This window comes from Arachis ipaensis, chromosome B3 (genome assembly GCF_059453495.1).
Source record: "Arachis ipaensis isolate K30076 ecotype BB chromosome B3, ASM5945349v1, whole genome shotgun sequence".
In the NCBI taxonomy this organism is placed as follows: Eukaryota; Viridiplantae; Streptophyta; class Magnoliopsida; order Fabales; family Fabaceae; genus Arachis; species Arachis ipaensis.
Window position 1 is genome coordinate 16,038,086 of NC_142438.1, and position 16,589 is coordinate 16,054,674.

Here is a 16,589-nt window from a genome sequence, read left to right on the forward strand (position 1 = left end):
TAATAAAGTAAGTGAACAAGCTGAGAAGAGCTAAATCATATATATATATATATATATATATATATATCAAACCAAATTAAATATGTACTCTGTTTTGTGTTTGCATGTTATAGGTGTCGCCAGTTGCTTGCAATTCATCAATTATAGCTAATCATGAGCATTTTCCTAGTTATATATCTAAACGCTCTTTCGCACCTAAGAAGAGTTCCTTTTTAGTTTTGAATGAAGGATGAGTTGTGCATTTTTTTTTCCATGCATAATTTATTTATTTTTTGTTTGAGAGAGACTGAGGATTGGGATCTAAATATTTGTTTCTTGATATCATTTCATCAATTTATTTATTTAAAAAAAATTAAACTGTTAAATAAAATTAAAATCGTATAAATAAATATATATCTAACAATATTATAAAAAGAAAAAGAAAAAATTATAGACACATTCATGTTGAAAGCAATTCCTTCACACAATCCTTCTTTGGGTTGCTTTGTGTGCCAGTTATATCTTTTGATATATATGGTGCGTGAGAGTTTAATTATCTTGTTAAAAATATAACAATTAATATATCTCTATTTTTTAATTTAAAAAGGATATTTTAAAGACAGATCTAGCGGCAGTTATAAATCGCCACAAAAATAAACTGAAAATTTCACGTTTCTAAATTGCGGATGTTAAAAACCGTGGCAATAAAATGACAAATACCAGGATAATATGTTGTGGCGGTTATAAACTGCCATAAAAACAAACGGATGCATTCACCCAATATAGCGGCGGTTATGATGTAGGTAATTTCTAGTGACAAAAAAACTAGGCCTTTTGGGTTTTGACTTTTGAAGGTAAGTTCTAGTTTATCTAGTTATGCATAAGGAAAGGGAAATTATTATAGTAACATGCCATGTAACTCAAATCAAATTGGTCCAACATGATAATTATTGTTATTGGCTCTAACTACAAAACGAGCTTTTTGATCGTTTAAATGGAAGAAATTGTGATGTTTCAAATTGGTATATATAATAAACTACTTGAGTTGCCATTTAGCTAGTAATATGATATGGCCTAATAGTCATATCTTTGTTCATTAAGGGTTGTACTCGAATATTTTGAGTAAGCAAGTCCTTCTCGAATTTCTAGCCTCCATGTTTGGACGAAATTATATATTGTCATTATTGTGTGTGAGGTACATCTATCTCATTGATTAACTTGATTTTATTTAGTCCAAAAAGGTCGCTCCGATAGTATACTAGTATTTGAACATTATTTGATATGTGATTACATGCATACATATATTGTTAAAAGGTATCATCATCATTAATCATTAATTAGTAGGATAGGGTTAATTAGATCTAAACTCCAAGTTTCTTCTACGTACATACGCATCAACATGCATTGAAATGTAAATAAAAGAGGTGGCAGCTGCTTATCATTATTATTATACTATACCAAGGTAGATATAAAAAAAATAATAATAAAAAATACTATACATCAGAATTAGGGTAAGTAAAGAAAATCATAAGGTGTAAATATTTGGTTCTCTTTTATTTTTCTCCTTTTAGAAATTTTAGTTGCCTTTTGTTGTCTTTTATTATTATTATTATTATTATTATTATTATTATTATTATTATTATTATTATTAAGCTTGTGGTCCGTATTATTTAGATCTAAAATAATGACGTTGTGATATTATTATAAAGATCAATATAGAAATTGTAAAAATACTTGTAAAATAAATTAAATATATTAATTAATATATATAATCATCAAATTTATAGTGATGGAAAAAAAACATAAGAGAAAAAATAAGGGCTAAAATCAAAATTAAAAATTTCATAAGAACTTAAAGTATGTAAGCCACATAATAAAACTAAATTGAACATGTGCTCATACATACATACATACATACATACATACATACATACATACATAACGGACGAGAGGGGGTGGCCACCTGCAAGGACACTCCGACGATCAAGTCAGTGTCCGTACGAAACGATAGCCAAATTAGGTAAGGTGATGTGTATCTTGGGGGGAGTGCTGACCTCTCCCCTTATATACTGTGCTGGACGAGCCCAAAGATGACCCAGCCCACTGGCCAGGATGCTTGTGAGTTGTCTCTGTCCACGTGGGGGGAGCAGGTCGTTCCGGATTTCGGGTCGGGACTTCGGGTGTTGCCCCGAGGAAGCCGACCCGACCGGTTTGCTAGGCGTGCTGTGCTGGGTCGTGGTAAAGTCGGGCGTCGACCGGGTCGGCTGTTGGGAACTGACCCGTTGGATTTTCTTTGTGAGGGATAGTTTGGGCCTAGGTCAGGGGTGGTGCCCGACCCGGCAGCTAGTTGGACTGGACTTGTAGTGATCCGTAACAGTGCCCCCAACGCGCTAGCCTTGAGATTTGGAGCTCGTGGCTAGGCGCGTTTGTCCTACTCGCCGATAGGGGATGTGTTCTTCTTCTCGGGAGTTCGTTGATGGCGTTTCGTGTTTCTCACGCGTGGTTATCTCGTCTCTGACGCTGCCTCTTTGGCTTCTGCGCGGGGCATTAAATGCCCCATCGTTTCATGATTTCAAATTTTCATGAAATGACAGGTATGCCCCTATCTTTTGGCGCTCCTCTTCGACGGTTACATTCTTCGCCCCCTTTTTATTTTCACAACCTCCTCATTTCTCCATTCTTCTTTTCTCCTCCTTCTATTTCCTCGAATCGCTACTGCTTCTCCTCTCTTTCCTGCTACTTGTTCGTTCTTCTTCATCTTGCTTTTGTTGCTGCTTTATCTTTTCGGCGTTCTTCTTCATCTTTCCTGGTACGTTGATTTTTACAGTTTTTGTTTTGCTCTTTCCTTTTAGTTTTTGTGTGCTTTCCTTTATGCATGCCTGGATTTCTGCTTGTTTTTGCCGCTTCTTCTTTTAGAGGGGGCGCCACTGGGTTTTCCTTAGATTTTGCTTGAGTTCTGGGTTAGTGTAGGGGTATCTAGAGGGCGATTTAGGGAGTTGTAGTTTTGTTTTTACTTCTTTAAGGGTTCCGACCTCCCGTTCTGACTAAGTGGTGCCCCCGCTGTAGGTATGGCCGAGCGCCTCGTTCTTCCGAATCAGGCTCAGCGACCGCTAGCCGACTTTGTTGATCATTATGCTTGGGTTTCTTCCGACGTGAAGGACGCCCCTTCCAAGCTCACAAAGGAGGGCCTCCAGGACTTGCGCCAGGTTGGGCTCTTGTGTGGGGGTGGTCCCGAAGAAGCGTTTTATCAAATTTATGTTCCTGCTGCTCGGGAGCGTGTTTGCCAGAAGAACCTGGTAGCTCCACGAGTTATTGATTGGTTGTGGGTTTATGAACCCATGTTCACGACCTTGGGGGTTCGCTTGCCCTTTTTCCCCTTTGTTATGGGTTTGTTGAACTGTTGTGATGTTGCTCCGTCGCAACTGCACCCGAACAACTGGGCTGCCATCCGGTGCTTTGAGATGGTTTGTGAATATCTGGAGCTTCCGACCTCTGTGAACGTTTTTCTCTAACGTTTTCTTCTTACGAACCCTTCTTGTCAGGGGAAGTCGAAGAAGGGATATATGTCCTTCAAGGCCCAACAAAGTCATAGGATTTTTGGCCTTTTTGAAGATTCCTTCCATGGTTTCAAGTCTACTTTTTTCAAGGTCAGGCCAATTGAGGGTCATCAACCCTTCTGGCTTACTGCCGAGGGGGAAAGGCGGATCCCGACTTACTGGAGCTTCGGGGCAGGATCCGATTATTTGATAAAAATATCCTACGATTGGTTGAGTCCGGAAGATCGTAACATCGCCGATATCTTGTTGGCCATTTTCGGCGAGAAAAATCTTAATCCTCGTATGGTTATGGGGGACCGGGAGGCCGGTCGGTCGTATGTTGGTGAGTTCTTTACTTTTTGCCTTATAGTTTCCATGGCTGGTGGGAAGAAAACCTTGGTTGAATTGATGAACCTCATCCAAGGGGATGATGAGGGTGGTGATAACTCCTCGGTGAGTCAGGACCAGGAGGATGACGGGGAGGGTAGTGGTCGGGTCGACAGAGCTGACCAAGGTTAGCCGGAGAAGGTTGAGGTCCCCCCTGAGAACACCTCGGGGAACCCAAGTGTGGAGGCGGAGGCTCCTTTTGACGAGGAGGATCTGGGGCCTGATGATGACGACTTGAAGGTCGTTGGCAACCTGAAAAAGAGGAAGTGGGACTCTGGGGAGGCTCTTTCTGTTATGGAAAAGAACTTTGATGCTGGAGGTTTCATCAAGTCCCAGTTGCTTCCTGGTACTGAAGAGTTTTTCCGGGATGCCGACCTCTCTGACCAGGCGAGGTGGATCTACCGCAGCCTTCTTCGAGCTGCTGCTATTGCCAAGAAGGTGGAACCTGTCTTGGGAAATTATCATGTTTTGGAAGGGAAACTTCAGAACTCCTAGAAAGATCTGACAAATTCAAGATCTCGGGAGGAGTCTCTGAAGACAAAGTTGTCTGAGCAGGAGAAGAAGGCTGAGGAGGATGCCAAAGAGATCAACAGGCTGGTGGACCGGGACCTCGAATTGATGAAAGATTTGAATACTTCTCATGGTGAGACTTCCGCTGCTGAGAAGAAAGTCAAAGATTTGGAGGAGAAGCTGAAGTTGGCGGAGAGCTCAGCGGCGACTGCCCGTCAGGAGATGGCCGTCCTGAAGAAGAAAAATAAGGAGCTTGCAAAGGGGGCCCGGGAGGCCGTGAAGCTTACTGAGGAGGGGATTAAGCTTCAGGTAGCCGTGCTAGCTCCCGACCTCGATCTTTCTTAGGTTGGAGCCCTCAAGATGGTTGAGGATAGGAAGATCGTTGATATCCTCAAGCCTTGAGATGGATACTTCTTTCAGCTCTTGTATTCCTTATCTTGCTTTTGAAACTTGTTATCTTTATCTTTGGGCCTGTTTATGGCGCCTTTCATTTGTAATGAATACTTTGGCATTTTATTTTGATTAATCCGTTTATGTTTTATCGTTTGCTCGTTCGGGCCGTTGTGGCTTTTGATTACTTTGTCGTTTTCGTTTATTCGGGCCATCGTGGCCTTTTGATGTTTGGTTTACCGTTTTTATGGTATTTACCATTTTTGCCGCTTTCCGCTTTTTAAGTTGTATTTTGACTTTTGGGTCCCTTTGGTTCCCGGGGTGATCAATCCCAGGTTTTCGTTAGGTCGACCAGTCGTTGTTTGTTGTTTTGTCGCATCGGCGTATATCTTGCAAAAGACGAAGTTATTGTATGTGCATATATATAGGATTTAAAACAAAGTGATGTAATGCATTAAAAGAAATGAGGGTGAGAAAGGAATGCAAAGGAAGTTAAAGTGGAGGGGGCAAGGTTTTCAGATCGTGTGGTTGCTTCTTCTTTTGAGTGGAATCTTATGAGTAGAACCGTTTTAGGTTTGCCATATTCCATGTTCTCGGTACCTCGCTTCCATCTAACCTCTCCAACTTGTAGGCACCCTTGCCGAGGACTTCTCTTACCCTGTAAGGGCCTTTCTAGTTAGCGGCCAATTTACCTTCTCCTGGGGTTGGCAGCCCTATGTCGTTGCGTCGTAAGACCAAGTCACCTTCTCCGAGACTTCTTTTCAGTACTTTGCCATTGTACCTTAGGGCTATCCTTTGCTTGATTACTGTCTCTGTTAGATGTGCCATTTGTCTTGTTTCGTCAATCCAATCTTTTTTGACTGCCTCACTTCCACCTTCGAGGAGTAGCCTTGGACTCGGCTCCCCGACTTCGACTGGGATGACTGCGTCGACCCTGTATGTGAGTCGGAAGGGGGTTTCACCGGTAGAAGATTGTGGGGATGTTCTCTAGGATCATAAGACTGAGGCTAGCTCGTCTGCCCACGAGCCCTTCTTTCCTTCAAGTCATTTCTTCAGCCCCTTTGAGATAACTTTATTGGCTGTCTCTACCTGTCCGTTGGTTTGGGGGTGCTCGACTAAGGAAAATTTTTGTTTGATTCCTAGTCCCGCTAGGAATTCTTTGAATTTCTTGTCGATGAACTATGTCCCATTATCCGATATGATGGTTTCCGGGATGCCGAATCTGGTGACCACTTGCCTCCACATGAATTTTTGGCAATTTGCTGAAGATATGCTGGCTAGTGGTTTGGCTTCCACCCACTTGGTGTAGTAGTCTATGGCTACTATCAAGTATTTTACTTGTCCTAGCCCAGGTGAGAATGGCCCAAGAAGGTCGACTCCCCATTGGGCGAAAGGTCGGGGCGCCATCATCGTGCTGAGTTCTTCAGGTGGGCCTTGTGGAAGTTGGCGTTTTCTTGGCATTTCTTGCATTTCCTGACAAACTCCTCGGCGTCCGACATTATTGTGGGCCAGTAATATCCTGCTCGGATGATCTTTCTTGCTAGAAACCTTCCTCCAATATGGTGACCACAACACCCCCCGTGGACTTCGCTTAGGACGTAGTACGTCTGGTCGGGGCGTAGGCATTTGAGTAGGGGTTGGTGGAGCCCTCGCTTGTACAACTGCCCCTGTATGATCACATATTTGGGGGCTTCCCTCTTGGTGGCTTGTGCTTCCTTCTCGTCTAGGGGTGTTTCTCCGTGCTCTAGGTATCAGAAGATAGGGTCTATCCATGAGGGAGAGCTTGGAGTTTGGGTTGCGCATAAGCTGATTGCTGGTTCGGTTGCCAGCCCCTGGATTAGAGATCTGTTCCCTGCCCCGGGTTTAGTGCTCGCTAGTTTGGAGAGGATGTCTGCTCGGGCGTTCCTTTCCCTAGGAACATGCTGGATTACAACCTCTTCGAAGTTTTTGCACAACTTTCTTACCTTTTCTAGGTATTTTTGTAGTAGTGTGTCCCTGGCCTGGTAGTTGCCATTTATCTGGGATGTGACGATTTGGGAGTCGCTTTTAACTTCTACCCTTGATGTTCCGACTTCTTTGGCTAAGATTAGTCCTCCTATCAGCACTTCGTACTCTGCTTGATTGTTGGAGATTGGGAAATCGAACTTGATCGACTGCTCGTAAGCTATCCCTGCCGAGTTTTCAAGAATGATCCCAGCTCCTCCAAACGTTTGGTTGGATGCTCCATCGACATGGAGCTTCTACCGTGTGTTCGGTATGTCGGGTGTCTCTCCCGTGACCTCTACCAGGAAATCTACCATTGCCTGGGCTTTGATTGCCTGCCTGGGCTCGTATTATAGGTCATATTGGGACAGCTCTATTGTCCATGCCATCATTCTCCCTGCAAGGTCGGGTTTCTAGAGGACTTGCCGAATGGCTTGGTCGGTTTTTCGGATGATCACATGCCCTTGAAAGTACTGTTTGAGCTTTCTTGACGAGGTTAGCAAGGCATAAGCCAATTTTTCCAACTTGGTGTATTTCAACTCCGCCCCTGGAGTACTTTGCTGATGAAGTATATTGGGCGTTGGATCTTGTCTTTTTCTCAGACAAGAACTGCCACCATGGCTTGTGCGGTTACTGCCAGGTATAGGTACAGGGGTTCTCCTTCTCTGGGTTTGCTGAGCACGGGTGGTTCAGAGAGTATCTTTTTGAAATGGCTGAACGCTTCTTCACATGCCGGGGTCCATTCGAAGGCAATTCTTTTCTTCATTAAGTTGAAGAATGGGAGGACCTTTTCTGTCGAGGCTCCGAGGAACCGGGACAGAGCCGTGAGCCTCCCGGTGAGTCGTTGCACATCTTTGACGCACCCTGGGCTTGTCATTTTGAGGACGGCTTCGCACTTGTCTGGGTTAGCCTCTACCCCTCTTTGTGTTATCATGAATTCTAGGAACTTTCCTGCTTCCATGGCGAATGCGCATTTGAGTGGGTTGAGCCTCATTTTGAATTCTCTTAGTGCTTTGAAGACAGCTTGGAGGTCATCTATTAGTCTGTTCGGCTCTGCTGTCTTTACCAAGATGTTGTCGACGTACACTTCTACTGTCTTACCGATGAGGTCGTGGAAGACCTTGCTCATTAGCCTTTGATAGGTGGCTCCCGCGTTCTTCAGCCCAAATGGCATTACTTTGTAGCAGTAGGTACCTCCTGGCGTTATGAATGCTGTTTTGTCCTCGTCAGGTCGGTGCATTGGGATTTGGTTATAGCCAGAGTACGCATCCATGAAGATGAGAAAACGATACCCTGCTGCCGAATCTACCAAGGTGTCGATGTTGGGGAGGGGGAAAGAGTCTTTTGGGCATGCTTTATTCAGGTCGGAATAGTCAACGCATATTCTCCACTTTCCGCTGGCTTTTTTTACTAGGACGACATTGGACAGCCACGTCGAGTAGTCGAGTTCTTTGATGAATCCTGCTTCTAACAACTCGGCTGTTTGTTTGGCGACTTCGTCGGCCCTTTCCTGAGACATCTTTCTTCGTTGTTGGGCTACTGGTTTGGCGTCTGATTTCACGGCTAGCCGGTGGGACATGACCTTGGGATCTAATCCCGGCATGTCTAATGGTGTCCACGCGGAAAGGTCGTCGTTTGCTCTCACGACCTCCATGAGGGGGCCCTTGAGTTCATGGGGCAGGTTCTTATTTACGAAGGTAAACTGGTCTGCCGACTTTCCTATCTGAAACTTTTCTATGTCCCCTTCTGATTCTGGTCTCAGCTTGTCCTCCATCCTGACGTCCAGGTCTGCCAAGAACACGCCAGCTACCTTCTTAGATTCTTTCCCTAGGGAGAGACTAGCGTTGTCATAGGCGACTGCCGCTTCTAGGTCTCCCCTTATGGAGCTAACCGTTCCCTTGTCCGTTATGAATTTCATTGTCAAGAACTTAGTGCATATTACGGCTGAGAATTCGTTGATGGTCTTTCTCCCCAGGATGATATTATAGACTGTGGAGTCTCTGAGGACTACGAAGTCTGCCATAACCGATTTTCTGGCGTCATTGTTCCCAGGAAAATTGGGAGGGAGATCATCTCGTCAGGTTTTATGTAGTTATCACCTAGTCCCATAACTCCGTGCTGGTGATTCTTGAGGTCAGAATCCTTGAGCCCCATGGCGTCGAATACATTTCTAAATAGGATGTTAGAGTCAGCTCCTGTGTCGACGAGGATTCGTCTGACTAATCCTGTCCCGACCATCGCTGTAACCACCATGGGGGGGTTCTCGGGGAGGTCGTGAAACCATTTATCTTCCGGGCCGAAGGATATCGTGGGAGGTCTTTTGCTGACGACAGGACCTTCTATCGAGATGGAGAGTATCCGTGTATCCTTTTTGCTGCCGACTTGGATTTAGGAGGGCTATCGCTTCCGACCACGATGTTGACCACAAAAGTTGGGGGGTTGTTGGCATCCCCCATGGGTTCTTGCCTTGGCTTGACAGTCCGACTATGATCTTCCTCGAAGCGTTCATGTTTCTGTCTCCTCGGCTCTCTGATGAGCCGGGAGAATTCGCTCAACTTTCCTTCTCTGATGGCCTGCTCTAAGGCATCTTTGAGATCGAAGCAGTCTTGGGTTTTGTGACCAAATTCCTTGTGATAATCGCAGTAAAGGATTTTGTTACCTCCCGTTCTTTCTTTCAATGGTCTAGGTTTGGATAGGATTCCCTTGTTTGCAATTTGTTGGTAAACATTTACTATGGGCACCGTAAGTGGCGTGTAGTTTGTGAACCTTCCTACCTGCGGGGGTTGCTTAGATTGCTTGGCGAGGGTGCCGTCCCTGGGGACTTCCCTGTATCTGTCGACCTGGGAGGCCTGCCGAGCTAAGGGGTTTGGGAGCTTCCGTTTGTTGGCTGCTACAACCTGGCTCACCTCCTTATCATTGATATATTCCTTGGCCACGCTTTGAATTTCCTGCATGGACCAGACGGGCTTAGTAGTGAGGTGCTTCCTAAAGTCCTCGTTTAGCAGGCCATTTGTTAGGCAGAGACTAGCGACGGAGTCCGTAAGGCCTTCGATTTCTAAGCATTCGTCGTTGAATCTGTCCAGAAACTTTCTGGTCGGCTCGCCGGGTTTTTGGGTAACCCCTAGTAGGTTAATTGGGTGTTTTGCCTTGGCTATGCGCGTCGTGAATCGAGCCAGGAAGCTTTGGGAGATGTCCGCAAAAGTCGTGATGGATCCTTATGGGAGGGCGTTGAGCCATCGGATCGTTGGGCCGGCTAGCGTCACAGGGAATGCTCGGCATCTGACCACGTCGCCTACTCCTTCCAAGTTCATTCTTGCTTTAAAAGCTGTAAGGTGCTCCTGGGGATCCTTAGTTCCATCGTACCTCATGTCCGTCGGCTTGTCGAAGTTCTTCGGTAGCCGGACCTTGAGGATTGAGGGGTGGAAGGGAGTGGCTCCCATGATGATGGGATCCTGTTGTTTCTTGGCTTTCCCTCTCTGGGACTCCCCATGGCTCTCGGACCTGCCCTGGGTAGGCTGAGAGGTCGCCTGTGTATGCGCCTCGTCGTATTTTGTTAGGCTCCTTTCTTGGCTATCATGTCTTCGGGAGGAGGAGCGAGTGCGGGTGCGGGATCGACTAGCGTCGTCGTGGGAGTGGCTGACGTCTCCGTGGGATCAGCTCCTCGCTACCAGTTCTCGCTCAAGGTTTTGTACTTTGTGCCTAAGTTCTTGCATGATCTTGGCGCTGTCGGCCCCCGTTCCTTCGAAGGAACGTCTTTCGGGGGTCTTGGTGTAGATTGGTTGGTTTGGCTGAATGGAGGATCGTGGCTATTTGCTGGCACGGGCTGTCAAACTTTCCCTGCTCAGGCGGGCCCCGCCTCCTTTGCGGAGTTCCTCCGAAGTAGGGAGTCGCTCCATGTCTGCTCCAGGGTCCCCACAGACGGTGCCAATGTTCGTCACCTGAAGATCTCGGGTGCTCGACGGGTCGAATGATGGTGAAGAGATAAGAGGGCGAGACCCTGAAGTGGCTTGGAGCGGGTTCCTGGTCTAGAGCTGGAGGTTGGTGAAACCGGTGGTAGAACGGACGAGAGAGGGTGGCCACCTGCAAGGAAACTTCGACGATCATGTCAGTGTCCATACGAAATGATAGCCAAATTAGGTAAGGTGATGTGTACCTTAGGGTGATGTGTACCTTAGGGGGGAGTGCTGACCTCTCCCCTTATATAATGTGCTGGGCGGGCCCAAAGATGACCCAGCCCATTGACCAGGACGCTTGTGAGCTGTCCCTGTCCACGTTGGGGGTGCAGGTCGTTCTGGACTTCGGGTCGGGGCTTCGGGTGTTGCCCCGAGGAAGCCGACCCGACTGGTTTACTAGGCGTGCTGTGCTGGGTCGTGGTAAAGTCAGGCGTCAATCGGGTCGGGTGTTGGGAACCGACCCGTTGGATTTCCCTTATGAGGGATAGTTTGGGCCTGGGTCAGGGGTGGTGCCCCGACCTGGCGGCTAGTCGGACTGGATTTGTAGTGGTCCGTAACATATATATATATATATATATATATATATATATATATATATATATATACAATGATAATTATATCATTTAAAATTGACGAAAAATTTATGTAATAGGCTAGCTGCCTATCCTAGATCTCACAAAATTTTATTTTTAATAGTAGATATGTTGACAAAATTTCTCACACTTATCAATAAAAATACTCGAAAAAAAAAAGGTTTTCACATTTTGTCTCCTATAGGCCTAATTTCTTCGTTGGCACATTAATCCGAGTATTGGTTATTATGATATCATCTATATAATATATATTCCAACCTAGTCTATATACTCGTAGATATTATCCAGATTGACATTCCATCCCTTACAATTTTGTTTATGATAATAGCAATGATGGTAAAAGGTATCAAGCTCAAATAAGAGAAGCAGAAAGGGAAGAGAGTCTGAAGAGGGAAGAGAGAGTGAAAGTAGAAAAAGAGAACTGATTCTAGATTCATTTTTTGGTAAAATAAAAAAATTAATGTGATAGTAGTTTAATTTTAACTATTTAGAGCAAGAAAGTGCCAGCTGTCTTATTGTAAGCCGCATAAGTTAAACTAATTAATTTACACATGTTTGATTACAAACTAATCACAAACTAACTAACATCAACACTAACCAATTTTGTTTAATACATGAACAGCAACACTAACTAATTCTGTTAAGCTTTTTCTGTCATGACCCCTGTTGTTTAGTTGTTCTGCTTCTACTATCACATTTTAAAATGTGCTTTTGATTCTTCATCATGATTGTTGTTGCTCACTCTTTTTGAATTTTTATAGCTCTCTGATTCCTCTTTGTGATTTTTTCTATTGAGCCTGATTGTGCTAATATTACCATTATATTTCTTCAAATCTTCAACCATCAGTTTTGATCTGAACTCCAGAAAAGTAGCACTTGACAATGGTTTTGTCAACACATTAGCCAACTGTGCAATTTCAAGAACATGACTCACTTGAATAACCTTCTTAATGACATAGTCTCTTACAAAATAAAGGTCAGTCTCAAAGTATTTTGACTTTGAATGTAGAATTGGATTTGCTGCTAACAACACAGCACTCAAATTATCACAATAAACTGATGGAGTTGTTAAGAGTGCAGCTCTAATTTCAACCATAAGGTTATTGAACCAAATTAATTCAGCAACTAAGTCAGCCATAGCCTTGTACTCTATCTTAGTACTAGACCTGGTAACAATACCTTGCTTCTTCGAACTCCACAGTATTAGATTGCTTCCAAGAAAAACAAAGAAGCCTCTAGTGAACCTTCTATCATCTGGGTCTCCTGCCCAGTCTCTTTTTACTAACTTCAAGTAAACCAAAACTAAGTGTCCCCTGCACATACCTCAGATCTCTTTTTACTAACTTCAAGTGTTCATCTAAAAAATTTTGCATGAACTGTGAAACCTTTCCTACACAGTATGCTAATTCTAGATGAGTGACTGTAAGGTACTATTTACTGCCCACAACTGACCTATAGAGTTTAGGATCCTTGAACACTGAACCTCCAAAGGTAGAAAACTTGAGTAAAGAAGGTAGAGGTATATGACAAGGCTTACAGTGCTCCATATATGCTTTTTTAAGCAAATTCCTAACATATTTCTCTTGTGATAGTACTAGACCACCACCAGCAGTCTTAGTAACTTGGATTCCAAGAAAATAATGGAGTTCACTCATATCCTTCAACGCAAACTTGACGTTCAACTGCTGAATCACTTAAGAGACTGCTTCATCAAAGTCTCTAGTGATGATTATATCATCTACATACACCAAGACAAACAATGAAGAGCCATTTTTAAACCTGGTAAAAATAAAAACATCAGACTTTGTTGCATTGAAATCAAGATGCCAGAGAGTTGTGGATAACTTATGGTACTAGGCTCTTGGTGCGTGCTTCAAACCATAAGGAGCCCTTGTGAGCTTGCACTCTGAACTACCATCTCCAACCTCGTAATCCTTCGGTTGCTTCATGTATACATCCTCAGCCAAGTCACCATGCAAAAAGACATTATTTACATCAAGCTATCTAATCTTCCAATTCTTAATGCCAATGTGAGCACAATACGGATTCAAGTAGGTGTCCCCACTAGACTATACGTTTCGGTGAAATCAAAGCCTGGCCTCTGAAAAAAGCCTTGAGCTACTAGGTAAGCCTTGTACTTTTTTAAACTGCCATTGGAGTTATATTTAACCCGAAAAATCCATCTGTTGCCCACTACTTCTTTATCATGAGGGAGGGGAACCAATCTCCAGGTCTGATTTTGCATGAGTGCATTATATTCTGCATTCATTGTAGCCTTCCATTCTGGTTTAGAGAAGGCATCTCTGACTGTCCTTGGCTCAATAGTAACTAAAAAGGATATAGGCTTAACTATTTCACTCTTGCTTCTTGTGGTCATAGGATGAATGTTTGAAATGTGTGGTGATGGAATTAAGTGTTCATCAGCAAAGGGAGGTAAAATTTTCAGGTCTGAAATGGGAATTGTGATTGGTGTGGCTGATGGAGCTAGAGGTACTGATGGAGAAAAATTAGGGGATGTGATTGTTGTAGATAAAGAATTAGTATTGGTGAGACTGTTTTTGTCTGATATTGGAATTGAGGAAGATCTTGTCTATATAGTATTGTGTGAGGGTTTTGTAAGTTGTATACTTCTTGAATGGTTCTGCACAAGTCCTTGTGGATGTGAACTAGCGTTGGATACAGTTAGGGTAGGTGTGAGTGTTGGAATTGGAGTCTTGAAGACGAAACTATTGGGAGTATTGGTAGTGTTGTGTGAAGGCTGGGCTGTGTTTATCTTTAGTAATAGGATGATTGGAGCTAAGTGAAAATCAGAGGGTAAACCAGGTTCATCTATTAATAAGGGTGCAGAATTTCCATTTTTGAAGGGAAATTGTTTCTCATAAAAAACCACATTACTAGAGATCATTACTTTGCCTTGTGCAATGAGGCACTTGTAGCCTTTGTGAACTACATTGTAACCCAGAAAAGTGCATGGTGCGGATTTAAATTTCAATTTGTGCCTATTGTATGGCCTCAAATGTGAAAAACACAAACAACCAAAAACATGCCCTTAAACTTCTTCTCAAATAGCTTATCACATAGTGACTGACCTTGTAAAACTTGTGTTAGCAGTCTGTTTATTAGATGAATTGTTGTCATAAAGGTCTCTCCCCAATACTTAATTGGCATTTCAGCTCCTATTAACATTGCTAAACCTTTCTCCACTATGTGTCTGTGCTTTCTTTTAGCACTGCCATTTTGTTGATGGTAATGTGGACAAGAAAATCTGTGTAATACACCTTGCATCTGTAAATCTTGTTAAGCTCATATATTTAGCAGCATTGTCAGACTGAAGCATCTTAATTTTAGTGTTCAATTGCAACTCAACCATTTGTTGAAAATATTTAAAAGCTAATTTAATTTGAGAGCAAGTCTTAATAAGATAGAACCAAGTGTATTTACTGTAAACATTAACGAAGACAACAAAGTAAAAATTTTTATTCAAATCAAGAATGGGGGCAAGACCCCAAATGTCTGCGTATACTAACTACAAAGGAGCAGTGTATAAAGAATTTGAAGGAGGATAAGTATGACTGTGAGACTTTCTAATACAGCAAGGTGCAAAGGGATTTTTATTCAAAGAAGCAACAATATTACAAGATTTTAAGACAGAAGAAACAACACTATTTGTAGCATGACTTAATCTGTTGTGCTACAAGAGAATCTGGTCAACAGTGGACACAATTGAGACAAAGGCAGCTAACTTATTTGATGGAGTAAAATTGTTCAACTTTTTTATGTATGACAATCTCTTTAGTTCCTTGAGATTTTACACAGCAACGATTAGAGTGGAAATTCAAAATAGACATTGTTATCACAACAGAATTTATACACACTGAGTAAATTCTTTATGATGTCAAGGACATACAGTAATTTATACGCACTGAGTAAATTCTTTGTGAGTTTGAGCCTTCATATTGAGTCCTGGAACTTTCTACTCTTTTATATATATACCAGCATGTCTTGGCAGTATGCCCAAGCTTATCATATACTTGGCAAACAGGTCTGTCACTATTAAACATTCTTGAACCATTATAATGCAGCCTTTCACTGTTAAACATTCTTGATCCTTCGGTACCACCAAACCTTAAGCCATCACCACCTCCAAACATTGAGTCATATCTTGAATCACTGTAGAATTGAGTTCCAAACCTGGAACTATTTCCACTAAACTGTCCATTCTCCTTAAACCTGGAACTGTTTCCACCAAACTATCCACTCTCATTATAGAAGTTTTGACCACCTCTCATCAGTCTGCCACCACCTTTACTCCTATAGTCTCCTCTAAAACCACCTCTGAAACCACCTCTTGTGTTGTAGCTCTGAGAATAACCTAGTGCATTCTGTGCCACATTTGCCTGTATGAACGATTATGATTTTCTTCTCCAGCATACTTTCATGAGTCAATAACAAAGCCTCTAGTTCTCCAACTGAAATACTCACTGGTCTTGCCACTACTAAAGTGATTATCGGGCCACATTCTTCAGTTAACTCATTAAGAATAGCATTAACATGATCATTTTTACGCATCGGTTCTCCTACTGAAGCTAAAGTATCAATTGTTCCTTTAAAGGCTAACACATACTCATTTACTGAACTTCCTATTTTAATACTACTCAATTTGTTTTTCAACTGTATTATCGTTGCTCTAATCTGTGACGAAAAATGATCTTCTAACCTTTTCCAAACCTCATATGAATAGATGCACACTACCGTTAGAGTAATAAAAAGCTTGGTCATTGAAGCAAGAAGTCAAGACTCGAGCAATGCATCCTGTCTCTTCCAAGTAGCAAATTCTGGTGTTACTTTCCCTGATCCATCAAACCTCAGTGGAACTCCCTCTCCTGTGATGTGATAAAGTAAATTATGACATTCAATCGTTGATTCTGTCTGATCTTTCTACTATAAGAAATTATCGTCGTCAAGTTTCATAAAAAATGGGAAAGAAGTGAAATTTGGAGTTGTGTTTGATTGATTTACTAAGCTTTCAGTTCGTAGATTATTATCTGCCATTGAATCGAATAGAAAAAGTTCTGATACCAAGAACAGTATCAGACTCAAACAAGAGAAGAAGAAGAAAGGAAAGAGAAAGTGAAAGCAGAGAAAGAAAACTGATTTTGGATTCAGTTTTTGGTAAAGTGAGAAAATCAATACAATGGTGATTTAGCTCTAGCTACTTATAGTAAGAGAGTATCATCTGTGTCATTGTCAACCACATA

The 16,589-nt window shown here is 42.8% G+C and overlaps 1 pseudogene; it reads left to right on the forward strand.

Annotated features, from left to right (window-relative positions):
• Positions 1 to 3,047: 3,047 nt before the first annotated feature.
• Positions 3,048 to 4,407, forward strand: LOC148569911 (uncharacterized; annotated as a pseudogene).
• The last annotated feature ends 12,182 nt before the right edge of the window (positions 4,408 to 16,589 follow it).